This window comes from Cornus florida, unplaced genomic scaffold (assembly GCF_030987335.1).
Source record: "Cornus florida cultivar Cherokee Brave unplaced genomic scaffold, ASM3098733v1 CherokeeBrave_3.0.0_Hap2_Chr04, whole genome shotgun sequence".
NCBI lineage: Eukaryota > Viridiplantae > Streptophyta > Magnoliopsida > Cornales > Cornaceae > Cornus > Cornus florida.
Genome location: NW_026775574.1, coordinates 78,351,420 through 78,370,797, shown reverse-complemented (window position 1 = coordinate 78,370,797; position 19,378 = coordinate 78,351,420). Strand labels below are relative to the sequence as shown.

General features: G+C 35.0%; 1 non-coding gene across 1 annotated transcript; it reads left to right on the top strand.

Annotated features, from left to right (window-relative positions):
* The first annotated feature begins 4,580 nt into the window (after nt 1-4,580).
* Nucleotides 4,581-4,687, top strand: LOC132305883 (small nucleolar RNA R71). Its single transcript, XR_009481729.1, has one exon. It is a non-coding gene; the product is annotated as a small nucleolar RNA R71 (small nucleolar RNA).
* The last annotated feature ends 14,691 nt before the right edge of the window (nt 4,688-19,378 follow it).

The window sequence follows — 19,378 nt, the reverse complement described above, 5'->3', positions numbered from 1 at the left end:
GGACTAGATAGCTATTGTTGAGACATCTAGGGTGTATTTGCGTATCGAGTCACTGTTTGGATTGTAGTTAGAGAAGAATTTGCATGTGGGCCTGACCCACTCTTATTTTTACAGGTGTTCGTTAGTTCCAGACTTAGAGCTGGATCGTGCTGAGCAGATACAGTTATTCACTCCACCGATGACCAGGGTTTTATTTCATATTTTAGACTTGGGATTCGTTTCCAATCTTTTGAGTTCAGTGAGATATTTTAGGGGTCCACCAGATAGATTCCCGAGTTGTATTATAATTGGAGAAGTTGGATGTAACAGACTAGTTCTTATTTATAAGATTTATTCTGAAGTTTTTAATAAAGGATTTTCATTTAGTTTCTTTCCAGCGAATTTTATTTACTCATGTTTGTCTTAATTATATTCTGTGTTCGATTATTGCTAATTTGTTTGATATCCTCGGGTAATCGGGCGTGGGCCTGGCCAACCAGCATCCGGAAATCCGGGGGTATCACACTCTGGGTCTGGCTGAGCTGGCTGAGCTGATGTAGGTGAAGTATGCTCAGCCTTAGTCGAATGAAAAGGAGATGCTCCAGCATCAAAGTGAAATCTGCTGTCAGAATAGGGAGACTGTAGGGGCTCAGCTAGCTCCTCCTGCATGGGGTCCTGGGCATGAGATGGACCGGCCTCGGCATCCAGACTCTGCGTGCCCCGACGGTGATAGTGTTCGCGGGTTACAGTCTTGACCCTAGCCATGGCCTGTAAAATAATTGAAAACTTGTAAAGGAAGTCAGTGCCAGATATAAGAGTTTAAAGCACAAAATAGAATCATGTATGTCAAGTAAGATAGACAAAACAGATAGATGACATAAATCTATGGAAGTGACAGGATGTGAACATGCTAAGCAGTATAAGTGTAAAATGCATCCAATGTGGAAAATCACAGGCATTGGGCATGAATGAGATAGCATGGACACAAGATAAGATGCATGGAATATGTATGTGAAATCTATGAAGTTCGATCGATCACAAAACATGTGAGATCGATCTCACACGATCGATCTAAGAAATTAAGTAACTAAGTTCAATCGATCTCACTAGATCGATCTGAAAAATATGTTCGATCGATCGAACTGTGCGAAGAACATGAGCAGTCATAGATCTGTGACGTGGATGGCACGGGGCCTTCACGAACAAGGTCGTGGGCCCATCGACACAACATGGCATCAATCCTAGTCAATAAGGCCCATACTCCCAAAATCAAATCAAAAATTAAAAATCTAACGAAATATATATACACATATATACATATATATAGAAAGTGAATCGAAGCTTCATCAATGATGATTTTCATCATTAAAACAACTTGGATCTAGTATTTAAATCATGTATGTATCAAATGGATGCTTGAAATCACAAGAGGGATTCAGATCTCACCTAAAAACCAAGAGAGAAAAGTGGAGAATCGAAAGGGGTGAGATGCGAAATCCAAGAGGAGAGAGAGAAACGACGCTCTGGATACTCGCCGGAGGTCTCGCGGGATATGGGAGAGTGGATGGTTGCAGCGGTGATGAGAGGGATAGGGTTTAAGAGAGGGTTAGATCGATCTTTGGAATCGATCTAGAAACCCTCGGTTTCATTTTTTTAAAAAAAAAACTTCCTTTTGCCAGTTCGATCGATCGAACTAAATCCTCAGATCGATCGAACTGACATCGATCTTTCCTCAAGTATTTTTGAAATTTTTGAGATTTTTTTTTTTTTTTTTTTTTTGAAGAAAATTAAAAAATTTAAAACTTAAAGTTAAAAATTGAAAATAAAAAAATTTTGGATTTTTGAAGAATTAAAATAAAATAAAATCTTTTTGGGATTTTTGGAAAATAAAATAATAAAATATTTATATATATTTTTGGAATTTTAAAATTTAGAAGTCAAAACAAAGTCAAAGCAATGAATTCCAGAAATGAGATCGATCTGAATAAATATTCGATCGATCTGACAGAGAGCTAAAAATATGCAGGTTTTTGGGTTCAGAAATTTTTCTAAATGTTGGAACTCAAGATCGATCGAACTTGAAGTTTGGATCGATTTAAGGACTTACGATCGATCTGAGAACAAATTTGATCGATGGGACAAAGAGGTGATTTGGATGCAGGTGGATGCAGGTTGAAAATTTTCTAAGTGTTGGATGCAGGTAGAAGTTCGATCGATCGAACTCTCATTTGAGATCGATCGAACTTTTGCGAAATGCTCAATTCCAACATAAAAGTGCATGCGATCCTAATCACAGTTCCTAGCAATGCATATGAACCCAAAGCCAATATCTAGACTTCGCAAGAAATGAAATTAAAGATAGAAATGATGGAGGAATAGGGTTTTGACACCCTACGAAATGTCTTGCTAGTTTTTAACGTCTTTAGCAAGATGTTGGGCTCTTTTAGCCTGGATCAAACATCTTGTAGTGCATCCCCTCCTCAATGGGGTGATAAGTGCTTTGAACTCCAGCCAACAAATGGTTCTTTAAGGAACTTGTTGGATTAAGCTCAAAAGACGTTTTCGGTCCTTGGTCAATGCAATCTTTGGGCTTCCACGCCCTTTCAAAACAAGATTTAGAAACAACTTTCTTAGAATGCAGGGTTGAAGATGGACTTTTGGAAACCTTGGTCTCACACAAAAACTCAATTCCTTCACTTTTAAGGTCATGACATTTCTCTACAATATTAATCTCTTCATACTTGTCAAATGAATTAGGGGTTGGATTAAAAATATTCAACTTTACCTTCATGTGGCCAAATGAGATCTTCATTATCCCCGTCCTACAATTGATGTTGGCATTCGCGGTTGCCAGGAAAGGACTGCCAAGGATAACGGGAATTTGGCTCTTAGGATTTAGAACCGGTTCCGTGTCAATGACAACGAAATCAATGGGAAAGAAGAATTTATCTATTTTAATTAAGACATCCTCAATGACACCCCTAAGTTTTTTTATTGATCGGTCGGCAAGTTGTAAAACTACCGACGTCAGTTTCAAGTCTCCTAAGCCTAATTTGACATATACCAAGTATGGAAGAAGATTAACACTTGCTCCAAGGTCAAGAAGAGCCCGATTAATGATATGATCACCAATGATGCATGAAGTGGTAGGTGAATCGGGGTCCTTAAACTTTGGAAGAGTGTTATGCTGCAAAATTGAGCTCACTTGCTCGGTTAAGACCACTTTTCTAGGTGCTTGGCTTTTATTCTTCCTCTTTTGGGTGCACAAGTCCTTCAAGAATTTGGCATAAGCTGGAATTTGCTTGATGGCATCAAAAAGTGGAAGATTGACTTTCACTTGCCTAAACACGTTCATGATTTCATTTATTTTGGCATTTTGTTTGTCATTTGAAATAGATCCTTTTAAGGCATCCAGAAATGGAGCTTTTGGTTCAAAACCCTTTTCAGAATTTTTCTTTGAAGTCTCTTCAACACAAGAAGTTTTCAAATCATTTTGCACATCTTTCTTTTCAAAATCACTTTTTAACACATTCTCATTTATATGGTCATGCACATGCAATGAAGGAGGAATATGATATGAAACGGGACGGGTGTCAACTTGTGGTTGCAAAGGCTCACTCTCTTCATTGGATACACTTACTTGGTTGTCCACAATCCTTCCACTTCTCAAGGTAGTTACCACATTGACATGCTCTATTGTGTGACCTTCCGATGAGGAATGAGTCTCCACAACACATTGTTGCTTTTGTAGGGCATTCAAAGGCATTTTTCCCTTCTCTCTTGCATTCAAAGTACTAGCTATTTGTCCTACTTGGGTTTCTAGCTTTGCAATGGATTGAGAGTGAGAATGAAACAATTGTGTGTTTGCCTCTAAAGTGCCCAAAGCGATCAAAACTTTCTCTTCAAAAACGGGACTTCTAACATTACCTCGGGAATATGATGGTTGATTGGAAAAATGAGAATTTGAAAATTGGTTTCCTTGTGATTGGTATGATGATCTAAAACCTTGGGAACCTTGGCTTTGCATTGGAAGTTCAATGTACTTTCCTTGAAAACCGCCTTGGAAAGGGTTTGAGCCCCACCCCTTGGTTTTTCCAAGAGAAATTCGGGTGATTCCTCCAACTTGGATTGTAATGACTTCCATAAGGATTGTTCCCTGATTAGCAAAAACAGCATTTGCTTGATGCTCACTTTGCACATGTCCCTGGGGACAATTGGAAGTAAAATGTAAAACACTTGAACAAGTCATACATGTCTCATTAGATGCATGATGAGAATGGTTAGGGAAGGAAGATACTTGATTCGCCGAGTTTTGGTTGATCAAAAATTGATCAAACCTTTGAGATAATGATTTCATTTTGGCGGCAATTTCATTGGAATGGTTGACTTCATGTAAGCCAACACTCTTCCTACCACTAGAATTTCTACCATTTTTTGAAGATAAAGTACGATGCAAAGAATTTTCATTCATGCTCTCATAAAGACGCCACACGTCATCCTCATGCCTATCAATGTAAGAGCCACCCATGGAAACATCAGCCATGCATTTGTAATTGTCCGATAAGCTCTCAAAGAAATATTAAACTAATTGCCATTTGGGCATGTCATGATGTGGACACTTCCTAAGCAATTCATTAAAGCGTTCCCATGCCTCATGAAATGTTTCTCCATCCCCATGTGAAAATTCTCGAATTAAGGTTCTCATGGCATTGGTCTTAGAAACCGGATAGTACTTCTTTAAACACTCTTGTTGCATTTTCGCCCAAGAAGTTATTGAAAAGGCCTAAGATTGTTAAACCAATATTTTGCCTTGTCTTTAAGGGTGAATGGAAAAAATTTAAGCCTTAAGACCTCCTCCGGCATGTCCGTATATTTTACGGTGGAACATACTTCAAGAAACTCATCCAAATGCTTGTAAGGTTCTTCACTTGGAAGTCCATGATAATTAGGAAGCATTTGAATGGTTTGTGGCTTGATTTCATAATGGTGTGCTCTAAATGGTGGCAATTGAATGCATATGGGTGCCTTATATTCATTAGGCACATAGTGATCTCTTAAAGCAAGGGGAGGATTAGCAATTGGGGGTGCAACATGGGCACCTTGGTTGCCTTGAATGATGGGAGGTGGTGGAGCATAGATTGGCCTTGGCATTCCCACTGGAACTTGGTCTTATTGTTGTGGTGGATGAACATATGGCCTTGGCATGCTTAATGAAACTTACATGTTATCATGATGCACATTGGGGTGGAGGATACCTTGTTGGTCTATATGACCAAGGTCCTCCACATGGTCCTTATTGTGTCCTTCCATTGATGAAATGGATTGACTAGAACTACCTCTTCCCCTAGGGTTTCGAACAATGGATTCAAGATGAAAATTTAAAGGGATAAGAGTGGGTCTCAATGATCTACGACCATGCATGCACAATGTAACACAACAAGCAATAACAACAATCAACAACCTTCCTCCACATTTAATGTTCCCATACTCCCATGCTTAAACAATATGCAAGAAAAGTAAATTGCCTCCACGCGGGCTCACAATTTATCTAAGAATTGAAATACAAGCCTCCACGCGGGCCGACGATTTAACTAAGGCTTTGAGTAAAGAAAAGCTCACAAAGGTCCTTTAGCACTTCAACTCCAAATTTATAGCTTAGCTTAGCAATTTTTTTTTATGATTTTAGCATTTTTTCCTTTGCTTGCTTGAATGCTCCTTTGCTTGCTTAGCTCCTTTGCTTGAATGCTCCTTTGCTTGCTTAGCTCCTTTACTTGAATGCTCCTTCACTTGCTTCCTAGCTCAATGCTCCTGGTCAAATAAGAACAAACACAATAAGTAACAAAAATTGAAATCAAAGTAAAGACACGATCAAAAGAGTACTAATTCCTAATTGATTCCACAAATACGACGTTGCCAATCAATCAATCCCCGGCAAAGGCGCTAAAAACTTGGTGTGTCGTCAATTCAAACCCAAAGTTTGTGCAATGTGACCAAGTTTTACATTTAGAAACTGCCACTACTACCTTTCACTAAAAATATAGCTAGGGCGAGTAGGGATCGTCCCAAGGGATTGAGGGTCGCACTAGGTTGAGGAATCAAGATTAGGGTTAGTAGATCGAGTGATCAAAATGGTAGTTGGTTGGTTGGATTAAATTAGATGCAAATTAAATTGAAGTAAACAATAATGAAATAGAGAGAATAAATGAGAGAGAGAGAGATCTTGGGGTTTAGAGATCACCACTAAGCATACTTTTCTACACCTTTAATGAATGATTAATGAGGGAGAGAACATGTATTGCAACTAGAGGTGTGTGTGTGTGGTTGTTCCAACAAGCATGGATGACAAATTAAGCATATATTGTCTAAACAACATGGTGGATAGCACAACATATCAAATTAAGCCATTAATCCTTTCTTTAAGCTCACAATCCAAACACATCACAAGGTTAGAGATACATGTTACTTGCTTTCATAAGTATGGAACATCAACAACAAGCATGGATTGTCATCCCATTTAACAACTACACTACAACTAAGCTAATGGCATGAAATTAAACTAATTAAACTAAGGAAGAGGTACAATCCATCAAGAAATGAGTATGAACCATCAAATAAACCACAAGAACATGACATTAAGCACTATGTCTTGACAATCTCTATATCTATAGCATCAACACACATAGACATGCATCAATAACACAAGAAATAGAGGCAAGCACATGAACATCTATTCTAGCATACATAGACATATGGATAGAATGAAATGATCAATTGGAAACATTAAACCACATAAATCATTGAAGAAACATGATCTATATATATATAAGTGTCAAGACATGAATCACAATACAAATCCCCTCAAAAATACATAAATTAAGAAGTAGAAAGCATGCTTAGGGATAACTCTAGCCCCAAGAGGATGTCTAGCCACTCATGGATGATGTCCTCCAACCCTCAAGGGTAAGCTCCATGGAAGAAATCTGCTCCTTGGTTGATGAAGAGTCTCCAATAGTGTCTCTAGCCTCTCTTCCTCTTTTGCTTCCTTACTAAGAATTTTCTCCACACCCCCAAGATGAATCCACAAGGTATGTTATGCTATATTGTAAAAAGTAATCATTATCCTTATATAGGTAGGTCAAATGACACCCAAAATGAGCTGGGGTCGTATAGCAAATATTCCCCAATGATTGGATAAAAGACAACTATTTGTGAGCTGGAAATTTAACTTTTTCGCACTGGAGGAAGTTCGATCGATCGAACCTTGGACTTGGATCGATCGAACATGCTGAGATCTATTGAACTTAGGCTGGATCGATCCACGATGGCAGCGCCTTTTTGGATAAAAACAAATCTGAGATATTTTGGAGATATTTATGGGAAAAAGGACAAAAGTGGTTGGTAGAGTGGTACAACTGGATAAGATCAATGATTTGGATCAGGACAAGATGGTTCGATTGATTATAGAATGAGGTTGGATCGATCGAACTTTAAGATTTTTGAATAGGAACAAATATGGCTCAGATCCATCTTGAAGTGCTGAGATCGATGAAAGTTGGATCGATCTAACTTTTCTTGAGATTGATCGAAGTTGGTGAAATTCCACCATTTGCTTCATTTTTCTCTTCTTTCCTCCTTTCTTTGATTCATCCCAGAATTGCTTCAATTATACTCTTATTTAGCTGAGTTAGCTTATTTTGGGGATAAGTACCTGAAAATGAAAATAACACAAAGTCAATTCAAAATGGTAAAATAAGATAGATAAAGGTTCTAGAATACCTAAACTTAAGGAGTTTAAATACGCACTTTTCAGCACTCATCATTTTCCGAACCCTAGCAGACGTAAACAAGAATACATATATAGGCATCCCAACCTTAAGCTGATAATAATCGTATATCTATAAGCTTTAACTATAACCTAATTCAAACCCCAATATAAGTTGGCGACAACATAAAAATATAAAACCCTAAAATCATTATTAATTAAATAGTACAAATGTAATTACTAATAAATCCTAATAGTTAACTTAATCCTATACATACATATATATATATATAGACATGTATATCCATCCATGGGTAATAACTGCACCCATAAAATCCCATATCCAAGCCCAACTCCGTTTTAAAACATTTAATTTAACCATTTAATGTAAGTCCACCTAAGCACAAAATTCAATTAAAACAAATAAATCAGTTAAATAAATAAAACAAATAAAACAATTTATAACACTCCACATAAGCATATAATTCAAGTAAACAACAAAATCAATTAAACAAATAAATCAATTAAGCAAAAATCCAAATAATTCAATAAAAATATAATAAACACATTAATTAAAATACCGAAACTATCATTTTAAAATTAGGGGTATTACAATGGCCTCCACAATATATGAGAGGGTTGAACTAGTGCTTTTCATCTTGTCACACGATCAGTTCTCCACGGCAACCATAGTGGTTCTCTACATTCGAGTCGCTTCTTCCTCCTCCATATGTATATATCCTTGAGCTTTAGCACTTAGATCGCCCATATTCTTTGGGGTTTTAAGCACCAAGGCTCCATGAAAAATCATCCCCGAGACAAGGGCCAGCTTAAAGGCTTCAACCGCCGCCCTCTGATCGCATTCCTCGATCATGCTCATCTCCAGATTGAATCTAGTGAGGAAAGCTTGCAAGCTCTCCCCCTTTTGTTGTTTCATAGTGAATAGGTTTGGTACAATCTTCTAGATTTGCAAATTGTCGAAGTACGACACCATGAATACATCGCACAACCAGCGAAAGCTTCCGATCAACCCTTTTGGTAAGTGGTTGAACCATTTGAGGGCTGGTCTAACGAGGCTTGTTGGGAACACTTTGCACATTAGACGTCGTCCTCATTGTGTGTCGCCATTTTTAACAGCACATGATAGACATGGTCCATTGGATCTCCGGACCCATCGAACGAGCCGGACACCGAAATGACAAACTTTCTTGGCTTGGGCCCTTTAAGTATTTCTTCTATAAAAGGCGAGTCGACTATATCATTGGAGGCTTTTATAGCCATATCAACTGGTGTTGGTGCTTTCAACTCTTTAAGCTGTTCACCCACCTCATGCTGAACTTGTGTTCGAATATCTGCCTTAGACATTTCTTCGAACACCTGGGTTGCATTCGATTTTTGAGTAGCAGTCTTGTTGGTGCCCTCCTGCTCGGCTGTTAGATCCTTATATTCTGGTCCTAATTCTCGCAGGCATGGATCTAGATACATAGATCTAGCTTGATAGTTCTACGAGTCTGCCTTATTCGTGGCCTCCAGATCTACAGCTAGCTATGGTGGACGGGGTATCATTTCACACTCTAGATGAGATTGGAGTTCAGCGTTCTCCTTGTGCAAGGTCTCCACTACCTTCTCATTCTCCCTGCGCAAGGCCTAGACTAGCTACCAGAGCTCTTCCTATCGATCATTCCAATTACCTTCTTATTGTTGCATGTTTTCTTCTCTGATCATAGTCCGAGAACGTAGCTGTGTCATGAATCGAATCAAAAAACCACGAGATCTCACTCGTCAGTTCCCACAGACAGCGCCAATTAAGGTGTAGGTACAAAAAGTTATCTTACATGCTCCTTTTCTTTTTCTTACTCCTTTCCCTTTATATCTTTTTTACTCTACCCTAATTGTCTTTCTTGGCTCCCATGTATTGGGTTTCATGGGCTCATCTTAACGTGGGCTGGAATTATTAGATAGCTGGTACAGACTTGGAAGGATTTTCTTTAGGCTCGGACCCCTCTTTGGACTGGGTTGTGATACTAGGCTCGCCACTGGGTTGGGTGGGTTTGCCCTTATTGGGCATGGATGGATCTGCGCCTTCAAGTATATACATCTTGAATTGCATTATGAAATTTCAACCTTCATCTACTTTCTAGAATAAACTGCCCATGAGTGATTAGACAAGCATATTTGTTAAAACATAAAATGAATGAGCATGAATGAGCATCGTATGCATGATAATGCCATTCACAATTGAGAGGAGTTGACTGGTTTTGAGATGAGGGTAGCTAAATAGTTATTTGTAATACCATTCGGAATGGTAGAGAATTTTATATTTAATGTATTTGAGTGAGTGGTTTGAAGTATTGGACAAAACTAATAATCAAATAGAAATAATAATATTTAGACTTAAAGTTGAAAAATATCTAATATTATACAGATTGAAGTGAAGATGAAAATCTTTCTCGTATATGGACAACGCAAGGAATATAGTATATATGTAAGTTGCGATAAAAAGTTTAATGAAGATTAATTATTTAATTAATCATAAATGTGTTTCTTCTTTTTTTCCTTTTTTTTATTTTTAATTTATTGAGTTGCTGCGGTACTAGACTCCTGTTTCCCAAAGGAAGGTTAGGGATTCGAGCCTCAGTGGAGAGCAGGGGCGGCTAGATCTTTAGGCGACTTAGGCGATTGCCTAAGGCCCCAGCCAATAAGAAGGCCCCAATTTTATTTTATTTATTTTTTATATCCTTCCTAAAATTTTTATTTCCTTTCTATCATCACTCGAGCCAATATAAAGGCCCCCAAATTCGTATTTCCTTATATTGTAACTTTCAATTTTTTTAATTTGTTTATATTATAACCTTCCAAAAAATGTTATTTCTTTTTTATTATTAAACTCTGCGCAATAAAAAGGCCTCAGTTTTCTTCTTTTTTTTTTCTTTATATTATAACCTCAATTTTTTTTTTTTATTAAATTTTTTTTTTTTTTTTATCGATTATTAGACTCTATCCAATAGAAATTTAATAGAGGACAAAATATTTCTAATTTATCTTACCTTCTTTTTTTTTTTCAATAATTTGTAAAACTTTCCATATTCTTATTTTAACTTTTATCGTCTTTTTTTTTTTTTTTTCTTATTTCTGACATATTTTTTCTCATTTTTTCATTAAATATAAGTCGTATAATTCTAAATGATAAGATCAATTACGTAACAAGAAAGATTAATTAGATTGACTATATATATTAGATATTAAAAGGCCACTTTTATATTTTTCGTCTAAGGCCTCAAATTATATTGAGCCGCCCCTGGTGGAGAGACATGTGTGTGTAAGTACCAACTAAAAAAAAAAAATTTATTTATTTATAATGAAATTTCTTTGCCATCACTATCCAAATAAAATCTTATTAATTGCATCGGGTAAAAAAATTTCTAAACTTAAACTCAGAGCGTTAAAAAAAATTAAAAAATAAAAAATAAAAAAATAAAAAATAAAAAAGAGCCAAATTACCATTCACATTACCATTAATATCAAAGGAGTTTAAAGTTTCAAGAAGTTTTAATTATTATTGAATGTTTTCCATACTAAAAAGATGAGTTATTTTGTTCAATTCTATTATTTTTTTTGTGGGATGATAAAAGATCTTATCATAAGTGAAAAAAAAATAATTATAAAATTAGGGTTAAAATAAAATTATTAGGATAAGTTGTAATCACCCACACGTGTAATCACGTACATCCTTCATCATGTGCATGTGGATTGATAATTTGGAATTGTCAAAGGGCATTCTTGTAACTTGGGATGAAAGATAGCAGAGTGAGAGAGGGCTGCTGGGTCAACGTGGGTGTGCTCTTAGAATTCTAAACCCATCTATTTCCACTGACACAAATTGGTCCCAATCCATCTATTTTCACTGGCACAAGTTGATGATATTAGTCCAGTCTAAAGCAATTGTCCAAATTATATTTTCACCGGCAAAAGATGGATAATGCACTAAAGGACTTAGACTTAATTGTGTGGTATTCCATTTTTCGCCTCAATTTCATTTTTTATCAATCATTTAAATATATGGCAGGTTCATCCCACGAACTACAAATATTAATATAATTTATCGGATAAACTTTAAACATCAATATAATTTATGAAAGTCGATATCGGAGTATTTTCTCACAACTATCCATGTAGACAAATCTAATGCTTAATCATGTTTATTTAACTACATAGCCTTGGTTGAGTTTCTAAAAATTTGCTCCCAAAAATTCAAAAACTAAAAAAATATTATACAATAATTATATAAGACAATTATTTGATATCATGTCTTTATTAATCCAGTTTTGAGAAAAATAGGTTTTGAAAATGGGAACCAAACAAATTTATTTTGTTAGTACATCTTGTGCAGTTTGGATGAAAAACAATTCCATTGAATAGTTGTCCTATATAGTTTGTGATTGTGCATTATTGTCAAGGGGAAAGAAAAGTCAGTGTTAGCTGCGTCAACATGGGTTTGCTCTCACAAATATTCCAAACACAAGTCGGCCCCAATCCATTTATTTCCACTAACACAAGTTGGTCCCAAACCATTTATTTTCACTGGCACAAGACTACAAGTTGATGATATTAGTCGAGTCTAAAACAATTTCCAAAACAATTCAAAGCACTAAAGCACTAATTTACCTGAGCAATGTTAATTAAGCTACATATTTTGTAACTTCAAGCACATACCAACTTATCAGCTCCAACTTTCTATCTAATCAATTGGCAAATTTCGTAATTAGTTGGGAAAAAAAGATATATGTATCTCCATATAGCAGTGACGAAGTTAGGATTTCAAGTCAGGTGGGGTACCGTGCAAAATATATATATATATATATAAACATTACAAATACAAAATATAAAAGAAGAAGAAGAAAAAAAATTTTATTCAAATATGCACGTTAAAAAGATGAATTTTAAAAGGTAAAAATTGAAAAAGAAAAGAAAAATAAGAAGACTTTAAAAGAAAAAAGTTAAAAGTTTCAATTAAGGAAGAAAAATTTAACTTTTTCTTTTAAGGAAATTTAAGGGATTTGAAGAGTAAAAGAAAAAATAAAGGAATAATTTTAAAAATCACAAAATTTAGAACTGTATAATATTTTTTTATATATATATACATAAATATTAAAAATTACTATATATTATAGAGAGCGGGGCCAGGCTAAGAGGGGCACATGCCCCACTCGCCCTTCATTGGCTCCGTCCCTCCAAATACGGCCATTTGATTGTAACGTTGCAGGATAGTGTAGGCCCCAAAAGATGATATTCCACTAAAAGTGACTTAATTGTGTGGTATTCGATTTTTCTCCTCAATTTCATTCTTGCTTTAATCTTATTTTTCTCCTCTTTTATTAACTTTGCAGGACCTACTGTTTTATATATATATATATATATATATATATATATATATAAAGTTCTAGTGGTGTGCTTTTGATTATTTATTTATTTATTCATTGTTAATTTTTATGTAGTGCATTTCATTTTATAGAGACAATGTATAAAAAAGTCAAATTCCCTAGGTAAAGGGAAATTTTTTATTAAAAAAAAAACACAGAAAGTGCAACACAGGTGCATAATTAAGTTACATTAAAAGATTACTTGATGGCCAAAACATACAAGTGCATGATTAAGTTTCATTAAAATAGACACCAGAACTTGGACTCCAATAATGCTTATAAAGTTATCCAATTGTGTAATCTGGATAAATAAAATGTTAACAATATAACAGAAGGTTGCAGTTCTTGTCTTTGTTGTGATTTTTTATCAATTTGATATTTATACTGATTCAAGTGTTCATTATTCTAAATCAAGTCCCAAAACTTCCTTCACATTGCTAGGAATAGATGAGTGTGGCGGAATGAAGAACGATAAGAAGAAAGAAGATACTAGGTTCAAGGTAGAGAGATATTCAGTCAAGGTGGAGCTATGCAGGAGTATGTGAAGACGAATTTTGAGCCAAGGTAAAGATTGTTGGGTTTGTGACTCAAAATTGAATAAATTAGTTTCCTTTTCTGTTTTGAAAGACTGAAATTTGTGAAAGAAATTGTCTCATTATGTTTCTATTTTAGAGTTGAGATTGATTTGATAACTCCTTATACGCAAGAGGTATAATTATTGTCTAACAAGAAATTGAGTTTTGATTATTCTATAAATATAGAAGGGTTTGGGTAGAGAGGTAGAGAGAAAAAAAGAGATAATTGTAGAGAGAAAACTCTTATTTTTTTTCAAAAATTCAATCTTTATACAATAAATCGGTCTAATGACTTCAAAGTTACCTTGATTGGGGTCTGTTAAATAATTCATATTTTTATCAATCAAACACTCTTTGTGACTTAAAAGAAAACTCGAATAAGTTTATTCTTCATTTTTTTTCCAATTTCTTTTTCTTTGCTTCCTAAATCTCATCTTTAAATCTACTATTCTGCCACTGCCTTCAAAATATATCATTTTGTAATCTGACAAAAAACTGTAAATGATACTCAGTTTTTTATTATTAATATTATGGTTCAGCAAACAACAATTTTAAAATGGCATTAGTTTGGATTCAGGGCTACAATATAAAATCATATATTTATAATCACCTGCAAATCACATATGCAGCTTAAACAGAACTAAAACTTAATATTTCAAGATAATAACTGCAAGATCAAGTCATCTAAACACGGTAAGTAAAATATTAATAATAATAATCACTAGTTGTTCTTTCTTAAAATTTGTCTGCTTCCCAATTTTTATTATTTCCCTCTCACCAAATCTTTTATTCCATGGAAAGAATCCCACGAAATGACCAAATATTTAGTGAAAATAAGATATAGTTCGACTATTTAGGCTAATAGAAAAAGTTCACATCTTAACTATATTTTCAAATTAATTACAATACCTCCACCTTTCGTATTCAAAATAATTAATTTGGATTAGAAAATAATTTCATAATTATAACATTATTAAATATCAAAGTATGCCACCTCCAAAAACCCCACATACAAAACCACCAAAATTCAAGAGTTCCACCTTTTGTATTCAAAATAATTAATTTTGTCGACAACCTAGCAAGAGTGTTTAAATAATGATAACTAAATTTTCCTACCAATTCAATCAAACAATAGAGGGTACATGTTAATTCATAGTAAAAATTTAAGGGATGAAAAACAATTGAATACAATAGTTGTCATGGGGAAAGATAAGTCATGATAAAAAATAAAAAATAAAAAATAAAGGAAAGAAAAGTCAGTGTTAGAGAGGCAGGCAGCTAATTGTCATCTTCAACTTTCTATCCAAACAACTGGCAAATTGTCCAAATAAAATTCCATTCGCATCACCATCCAAATTAATTTTATTATAAATAAATAACTTTTTTTTTTTAGTTGGTACTCACAGACACATTCTTAATCACCATCCAAATTAAATCTTATTAATCACATTGGGGAAAAAAAATTCTAAACTTAAACTCAAAGTGTAAGACCAGTATATATATATATATATATATATATATATATATATATATATATATCTACACATATATTTATTTATTTTTTTTAATTTAATGGTTATCTATGTTTGAATTTAAAAATATAGTAGAGATATTAGAGTTTTTAAATTTAAAATTTAAATAGGAATCATAAACTATCTCAAATGCAGTTATAGTTATCTTTATATTTCACATCATATCATTTCTACGAGAATATTATTTTAAAAAAATATACATATAATATTAGCACGATACAGTGTGATAGGACGGAGATCCGGAGAAAGTGATCCAACGTCGTGTCTGTTGGAGTTATGTGTTTCAAATTAATTACTTATTAATTTCCTAAAATTCCAACAGATGTCTTAATGAAGTTTTAATAAACTATAAATAAAGTTTTCTTCATTTAATGTATTAACTTACTTTAACTTATATGTTATTTATGGAAATTAAATACCTTCATTAATATTAAGTTAATTACATCCCCATTACTACTAGTATAAATAGTAGGTTTACGAATCCTACAAGATACACTCTCTCTAAACTTGTTAGACTTAATTAAAAGATATTTGAAAAGTGTTTTTTCAAATTATTGAGTTTGAGTGTGTGAGTTTCATATTTTCTGTTGATCGGACGGAGATAAATATATAGGTTCATGAAGAAGAAGTGCAACCTTCATGAACATACAATTTTGATATCTGGGCTTAGTTGAATCCCAGAGATAGTGCTGCCACTTGTCTTCCGTTGCACGTGGGAGAGGCTTCAACTATCTTCAAGAAGCGATTACGCGCCTCTAAGCCTCGATATTCCCCGTTTTAATATATTGGTTCCAACAATTTGAAGATAGTTTTCTCTCCAATGGCTTCATCATCGTTGCTGTCCAACGCTTTTTCTTCGGTTTTTCAACCGAATATCGAGGCTTTTGATGGTAAAAATTACTTTCGTTGGAAAGGAAAAATGGAATTTTTCCTTCGACAATTGAAAATTGCTTTTGTCTTGACTGAGCCATGTCCAACTCCTCCAGGAGACAAGACGCCGTCTAATCAAGTTAGTTTGATCAACGAGAAGATCTCAAGGTGGATTGACGATGATTACTTTTGTCGTAATCATATCTTTAATGGTATGGTTAACACCTTTTATGATCAATACTTGAAGAAATGCAAGACCGCCAAAGAGTTGTGGGACATTCTCAAATTAGTCTACACAACTGAGGAGGCCTGCACCAAAAAGTTATTGGCTTCTAATTATGTGGGCTTCAAGATTGAAGATGGAAGGTCAATCTTTGAGCAAGCACAGAAATTTTAACTCATAGCAAATGATATTATTGCTGCTGGAATGTCTCTTGATGAGAACTTCCATGTAGGGGTTATTATTACAAAACTCCCTCTATCTTGGAAGCATTTTCGGAATAAGCTCATGCATAAAAAGGAAGATATTACTCTAGAGCAATTAATGCAACACATCTTCATTGAAGAAGAAACCAGAAATCGTGATGTCAAGCAAGATTCTAAAGAAACAACAGTAAAAGCTCATGTTGTTGAGGAAAGGTCTCACAACAAAACCGTCAAGAAGAATCACAAGAAGAATGATTTGAAAGCCAAGTCTTCTGAAAGCTTCAAAATACGTTTTGGCTCTAGTGCAAATGCAAAAGACAAAGGGTGTTTCTATTGTCATAAGATCAGTCATTTTGCTAAAGATTGTCGAAAACGAAAGGCTGATCTCATGAACCAGAAAGAGCCTAAGAAATACGCTAAGGAAGATCTAACTGCTGTAATCACTGAGGCTTTTGTCATTGGAACCTCAGTGGAGTGGTGGATTGATACTGGAGCAACTTGTCATATTGCAACGAATCTTAACTCTTTCAAAACCTACGAAATAGTGGGGGATGGAATGTCAATGTTCATGGGAAATTCTTCCTCTTCCAAGGTTGTGGGTAAAGGAAGCGTGGACTTAAAGTTTATTTCCGGAAAAGTGATTACTCTGAAAGATGTGCTACATGTTCCAGATATTCGCAAGAATTTGGTGTCTGGTGCCCTCCTCTCCAAGCATGGATTCAAGATGGTTTTTGAATCTGATAATTTCATTCTGTCTAAGAATGGTGTGTTTGTCGGGAAAGGCTATGCTGCAAATGGTATGTTCAAACTTAATGTTGAAAATGAAGTAATTTCTGCTTATATTGCTGAGTCAATTGATTTATGGCATGGTAGATTAGGCTACGTGAATTTTAAGTCCATTAATCAAATGGTTAATGAGGGGTTAATCACAGTTTGTGATAAAACACATATGGATCAATGTGTGACTTGTAGTAAATGAAAAATTACTAAGAAAACCTTCTATTCGATAGAGAGGAAATCCACTCTATTGGAATTGATCCATACTGATGTATGTGAAATGGACTTTTTATCACGTGGAGGGCATCATTACTTTATCAAATTTATTGATGATAATTCTAGATATACCTATGTCTATACTTTACGATCTAAAGATGAAGCTTTAGACAAGTTCAAGGCATATAAAGCAGAAGTTGAAAAGTAACTGAATTCAAGCATCAAAGTTATTCGATCAGATAGAGGAGGAGAATATATCAAGTCTGAGTTTCAACATCTATGTGAAGATGAAGGAATTGAAAAACAACTGACAGCCTCTTATACTCCTCAACAAAATGGAGTAGCTGAAAGAAAGAACAGAACTTTAACAGAAATGGTGAACTCAATGCTTACCAGTTCGGGCTTACCTAAAAATATGTGGGTAGAAGCTTTGTTATCTGCTTGCCACATTCTCAACAGAGTCCCACATAAGAAAGTCAATATGACTCCATATGAAATGTGGAGAGGAAGAAAGCCGAATGTTAATTATTTCAGAGTCTGGGGTTGCTTAACTCATGTTAGACTACCATATCAGCAAACGTCGAAGATTGGTCATAAAGGCATTGATTGTGTATTTATTGGTTATTCAACAACCAGTAAAGCCTACAGATTCTTGAATTTGGAGTCTCCTTCGCCTTATACAATCATCGAGTCAGTTCATGCGAATTTCTTCGAGAATATTTTTCCGAAGAGAGAAGGTAAAAATGAACATGATATTCCTTCAGATTCTAATACAAGGAAGAGAAAATCCTCTGATCCTTCAGAAGAAATTGAACCAAGGAAGAGCTCCAGAATTGCTAAGCCAAAGTCCTTTGGACCAGACTTCTATACTCTTATAATCGAGAATGAGCCTGTAACTTATTCGAGGCGATGTCCTCACATGATGCTCTATTCTGGCGAGAAGCAATCGATGATGAAATACATTCAATTATGTCCAACAAAACTTGGATGTTGGTGGATCTTCCTCCTGGTTGCAAGCCAATTGGTTGCAAGTGGATCTTCAGGAAGAAATTAAAGTCAGACGGAACGCTGGATAAGTACAAGGCTAGATTGGTAGCAAAAGGTTTCAAGCAGAAGAAGGAGATTGACTATTTTGACACTTTTGCTCCTGTTGCAAGAATTTCTTCTATCAGGCTTTTGATTGCCTTAGCTGCTATCAATAATTTGATAATTCATCAGATGGATGTAAAGACTGCTTTCCTCAATGGCGATCTAGCAGAGGAAATCTATATGGAGCAACCTGAGGGGTTTGTATTACCTGGACAAGAAAAGAAGGTGTGCAAATTAATCAAGTCATTATACGGCTTGAAACAAGCTCCTAAGCAGTGGCACGAGAAATTTAAGAAAGTAATGATATCTGTTGGATTTAAGATTAATGGAGGAGATATATGCATCTTCAGTAGATTTCAAGGAAACTCTGGTGTCATAATCTGCCTCTATGTTGATGATATGCTCATTTTTGGGACAGACATGGAAAGTGTCATAGAAACTAAGAAGTATTTAACTTCTAGTTTTGACACGAAAGATCTTGGCGAGGCTGATGTGATTCTAGGAATCAAAATCATGAGGTTCCAAAATGGTCTAGCACTTACGCAGTCCAGCTATATCGAGATGATTCTGAAAAAGGTTAATCACTTTCCAGATTCTGCAGTCTATACTCCAATTGATCCTAGTGTGAAGTTGGTACGTAATCAAGGTAAAACGATGGATCAACTCGAATATTCTCGGATTATCGGCAGTCTTATGTATGCAATATACTGCACAAGGCCAGATATAGCCTTT